Genomic DNA, 6000 nt, shown 5'->3' on the forward strand with positions numbered 1-6000 from the left:
CTGCGTGTCCTTGTGCCACATGAGACGTGTGTCTGCGTGTCCTTGTGCCACATGAGACATGTGTCTGCGTGTCTCACGTGTGGAGTGAGGGTGCAGAGGTGGAATGAGGGTGCAGAGGTGGAGTGAGGGTGCAGAGGTGGAGTGAGGGTGCTGAGGTGGAGTGAGGGAGTAGAGGTGGAGTGAGGGTGCAGAGGTGGAGTGAGGGTGCAGAGGTGGCCTGCTCCGCGCTCTGAGGCCTTGGATTGGGCTTGGACAGGCCACCACCTCCACCACCTCCAGGGTAGGATTCATCAGTAGCAGCACTATAACAAATCCCTACTGCCGCCTGCGAAGGATCCAGGCCCACACCCAGTTCCTTATCCCGCAGGGGATAGCAGGCCCTGAACACCAGATCTTTAGAGGCCCAGATCTGCCACACCAGATTAGACCCAAGGTGTAGGCTGTGCAAAGGGGGCCCTGAGACAAGACCCAAGGTGTAGGCTGTGCAAAGGGGCCCTGAGAACATCCCACACATAACTGCAGGTGCAGATGCTGGTGTTGAAGTTTAGTCTATAATAATAGACTGTGAGAGGCGAGGATCGTTCTCAAGGTCTTTATTTGGTGCAAACAGGCAAAACAGTAGCCTGTTGTATTTTCTTGCTCCTGAGTCCATCTTCACACAGTTTAAATGTGGTTTAAAGCTGTTGCTTGGGTCTGATGTAATTGCATGAAGTCAGTTTTAGGACTGTTTGTACCAGGTCAGTTGGGCTCCTGACCACGGGGGACATAAGGGTTAGGCTCCTGACCACGGGGGACATTAGGGTTAGGCTCCTGACCACGGGGACATTAGAGTTAAGCTCCTGACCACAGGGAACATTAGAGTTAGGCTCCTGACCACGGTGGACATTAGAATTAAGCTCCTGACCACGGGGGACATTAGAGTTATACTCCTGACCACGGGGGACATTAGAGTTAGGCTCCTGACCACGGGGGACATTAGGGATAGGCTCCTCCTGACCACGGGGGACATTAGGGATAGGCTCCTGACCACAGGGGACATTAGAGTTAGGCTCCTGACCACGATGGACATTAGAGTTAGAATCCTGACCACGGGGGACATAAGGGTTAGGCTCCTGACCACGGGGGACATTAGGCAAACTTTATTGTCCCCAAGGGGACAAGCCCACACAGACAGGACATAGCAGAGAGCTGGATTTGAACTCAGGACACTACATGTTGCTCACACAAGTGCACATGTGCTGTCCCCTCTGCCACCGAGCCACAGGAGCTTCACATTTCAGGGCCGGTATCATTTGTTGATCAATATCCGTAAAGTCCATTCTGCCACATCCACTCGTCCTTAGAAATCTCTGGTGTCCCGTGGTAGTGGAGTGGTTAAGGTGGCAGCACATATGCCATGCCAGACAATTTACTGCATGTCCTCCCTTCTCTCATCCCCATTTCACGCTGAGTTGTCCTGTCTAATAAAGCCTACGGGCGCCTCTGGCGTCCCAATGATGACATGACTGACAAGAAGGTAAAGACAGAACATCAAGGACGATGTGTCCTACTGTAGACATGTGCATCATGGCCAACTGAAGTTAACCTTCACCTCACCCACGGCCTGCTGCGGGTGTGAGGCCCCAAGGACGCCAGGTGCAGCCTTTAGGAGCCACAAAGCTGTCGTCTCCTAGAGCATAACATGGGCAGCTCTATTCACAATACCTTTGGCTACATTTCATACATCAGCTCCAATAACCAAACAATCATGTTACTTGATTATTAAGCCTGTCATTAATAGGAAATGAATATACATCAACTCAAAAGCACATGAAATAAAATAACATACAGTAGGTCTGAACTGTGTTCATATTCACAATGATCATACGACTCCTTGAATTAACCAAATCTTCCAGTTCCAGACACAATTCAACACACTGAGCCTTGTCTGCACATGTGCTCTGAGGACAAACCCTTGGATCTGTGCTCAAACCACGCTGGATAAACCTGTTTGCAGGCTCTGCCCTAACTGAGCATGTGCAGAGGAGAAGTGAAGAAACAGCAGCGCCAAGTTTCAACAAACGGACTTAAAAACTCTTTTCACTAGCAGGGACCACGCCACAATGGAGTATGTAAGAATATTTATTGATAACAACGACGATGGAGCTCGGCGAAGGAGGTCGGCGATGGAGGTCGGCGATGGGGATCGACACTGGAGATCGACGATGGAGATCGACGATGGAGATTGACAGTGAAGCGACAATCGAGCCACGATCGAGCTACGATGTAGCCTGTACAGGAACCCCCGGCACCACATTACTCTCAGTATAAGACCTGTACAGGAACCTCCGGCCCAACATTATTCTCAGTATAAGGCCTGTACAGGAACCTCCGGCCCAACATTATTCTCAGTATAAGGCCTGTACAGGAACCCCCGGCACCACATTACTCTCAGTGCAAGGCCTGTACAGGAACCTCTGGCACCATCTTACTCTCAGTATAAGACCTGTACAGGAACCCCCGGCCCTCCAGCTACTTTTTTCATCACTAGAATAACTCAGATATTGCACGATACCATTGTTTCAGATTTGGTTTAGCTCGCTGCACAGCCAGCGTTTACACCTCCAAACACAACCGCTGGACACTACTTTGTGGGGACGGAACTGGACACTACTCTGTGGAGACGAGTCTGGACTCTGCTCCGTGGAGACGAGTTTGGACACTACTCTGTGGAGACGGGTTTGGACACTATGCGGAGACGGGTCTGGACACTACTCTGTGGAGACGGGTCTGGACACTACTCTGTGGAGACGGGTCTGGACACTACTCTGCGGAGACTGGTCTGGACACTACTCTGTGATGACGGGTTTTGACACTGCTCTGCAGAGACGGGTCTGGACATTACTCTGTGGAGACGGCGCTAGACACTGCTTTGTAGAGACGAGTCAGGACACTACTCTGTGGAGACGCGCTGGACACTGCGGGTATGGACACTGCTCTGTGGAGACGGGTCTGAACACTGCTCCTTGGAGACGGGTTTGGACACTGCTCTGTGGAGACGGGGCTGGACACTGCTCTGTGGAGACGGGTCTGGACACTGCTCTGTGGAGACGGGTCGGGACACTACTCTGTGGAGACGGCGCTGGACACTGCGGGTCTGGACACTGCTCTGTAGAGACGGGTCAGGACACTGCTCTGTGGAGACGGGGCTGGACACTACGGGTCTGGACACTACTCTGTGGAGACGGGTTTGGACACTACGGGTCTGGACATTACGGGTCCGGACACTGCGGGTCTGGACACTGTGGGACTGGACACTGCGGGTCTGGACACTGCTCTGTGGAGACGGGTTTGGACACTGTTCTGTGGAGACAGGGCTGGACACTATGGGTCCGGACACTGCGGGTCCGGACACTGCGGGGCCGGACACTGCGGGTCCGGACACGGTGGGGCCGGACACTGCGGGGCCGGACACTACGGGGCCTGACACTACGGGGCCGGACACTGCGGGGCCGGACAAACACTGCGGGTCTGGACACTGCGGGCCTAACACTGCGGGGCCGAACACTGCGGGTACGGACACTGCGGGTCCGGACACTGCGGGGCCGGACAAACCCTGCGGGTCTGGACACTGCGGGTCTGGACACTGCGGGTCTGGACACTGCGGAGCCGGACACTGCGGGGCTGGACACTGTATAACAAACACACAAGTTTTCGAGATAAGTTCCTCGTTGTTCCAGGAGAGTTTCATCTGGAAGACATTTTAGAAAAACAAAACGTTTCGACTCTCATCCAAGAGTCATTTTCAATCTGCGGATCAAATCTGAGAATGCAGATAATTCTACTCTGAGTAGGCCCCGCCCACTGGGCGGAGCCTCCTGCTAATAGCCTATCCGTGTTTTGTTTACACTGTGAGTGTAACTATTCTTCTTTGTTTAGCTAATACCCTGTAATGAGCCATCAAAATCCTATTGTTAGCTGGTCGCAGCGCCCCCATGTCCTGGGCGTCTACCGCTCCAGGGTTTCAACACACTATTATATATGACCGCTAAGTTGAACTTTAAACTTCCGTTTGAAGAGGGGTTCTATCTTTTGAACACAGTTTCCCTCTTTAACTCTTTCAACCATCTTTTCTTCCTGCTTAGAATCTTCTCCTCACTATCTTTGATAGAGTGGTTTGTGGCTTTAAGATGAAGATGCACAGCGCTCTGTGGTCCTGAACTCCAGTGTCTGACGTGCTGATAGAGCCTCTTGTGCAGTGGCTGTTTAGTCTCACTATGTGGCGCTTTTTACATGTGCATTGGACAGAATACACTACATTGCTCTGTTTTTGTGACGGCATCTTGTCCTTAGAGCCGGGGTGTCCAAACTGTGGCCCGGGGGCCAATCCAAACAACAAAAAGTAGTACTTTTTACTGTCAAATTGGAAAAAATCAAGCATTTTGATGTTATACCAACCTAATATTAATATTAACTAATCTGTTCAAGTTTATTTTTTGTGTGTCTAAAAAAATGAACGCTGCAAAATGACTCGCTAGTGGTAAGTAAAAAAATAGATCATGACCCCACTCTACACCTCATACTTTATTTTTTTCCACCTTGGATTTTCAGTCTTAAGATTTGAGAGTTTGTCAAAATGAACTCCACCCATGTTGTATTAGAAGTAACTCAAACTTATGCAATTCCAAATGTTTGTTAACAATTTTTTTTTCCAGTTTTATAAATAAAAGATAACACAAAAAAAACAACAAAACTAAGAAAAAAACAACAAAACAAAATGACAAGAGAATAAATGAAATGTAAACGCAGTACCGGTAGTCATTAACTAAACATAAAAACACAAACAAAACCACAAAGTCCAAAGTCTGTCAAATGTGTCCATTTCCAAATTAAGTCTGAATGTTATTTTTTGCATCTGTCTGATCTGAGTCACATTGTCAATCCAGTCAAATGTTTGTGTCAACAATTTCTTTGTGATGGCCTTTGTTCCCACCACAAAAAGCACACTCCAAATGTATCCACTGATTGTGTCCATGGCAGGAGTTTTGAGGCCGAAATACTTTCAGTTCAAGTGGGATGGCAGGGTCAAAAACTGTCTGCAGTGGATTATTCATCTCAGTCCAATGACCCCGAACGAAAGGACAATCCTAGAACACATGATAGTGGTTTGCCTCCTGCTGCCACATCCTCTCCAACAGTCTGCCTCCTGCTGCCAAATCCTTTCCAACAGTCTGTCTCCTGCTGCCACATCCTCTCCAACAGTCTGTCCCCTGCTGCCACATCCTCTCCAACAGTCTGTCTCCTGCTGCCACATCCTCTCCAACAGTCTGCCTCCTGCTGCCACATCCTCTCCAACAGTCTGTCTCCTGCTGCCACATCATTTCCAACAGTCTGTCTCCTGCTGCCACATCTTCTCAAACAGTCTGCCTCCTGCTGCCACATCCTTTCCAACAGTCTGTCTCCTGCTGCCACATCCTCTCCAACAGTCTGTCCCCTGCTGCCACATCCTCTCCAACAGTCTGTCTCCTGCTGCCACATCCTCTCCAACAGTCTGTTTCCTGCTGCCACATCCTCTCCAACAGTCTGCCTCCTGCTGCCACATCCTCTCCAACAGTCTGCCTCCTGCTGCCACATCCTCTCCAACAGTCTGTCTCCTGCTGCCACATCCTCTCCAACAGTCTTTCTCCTGCTGCCACATCCTCTCCAACAGTCTTTCTCCTGCTGCCACATCCTCTCCAACAGTCTTTCTCCTGCTGCCAGACCCTCTCCAGCAGTCTGTCTCCTGCTGCCACATCCTCTGTAACAGTCTGCCTCCTGCTGCCACATCCTCTCCAACAGTCTGCCTCCTGCTGCCACATCCTCTCCAACAGTCTGCCTACATACATACATTTGTATCATTTCGATATTATTCCCCTTGAAATTCAGCATTTGAGGCTTTAATGTACAGCACAGAGAAAACGTTTGGACACACCTCATTCAAAGAGTTTTCTTTAATTTCATGACTATGAAAATTGTAGATTC

This window comes from Eucyclogobius newberryi, unplaced genomic scaffold (assembly GCF_026437365.1).
Source record: "Eucyclogobius newberryi isolate DKJ021-1_F unplaced genomic scaffold, fEucNew1.0.hap1 SCAF_17, whole genome shotgun sequence".
In the NCBI taxonomy this organism is placed as follows: domain Eukaryota; kingdom Metazoa; phylum Chordata; class Actinopteri; order Gobiiformes; family Gobiidae; genus Eucyclogobius; species Eucyclogobius newberryi.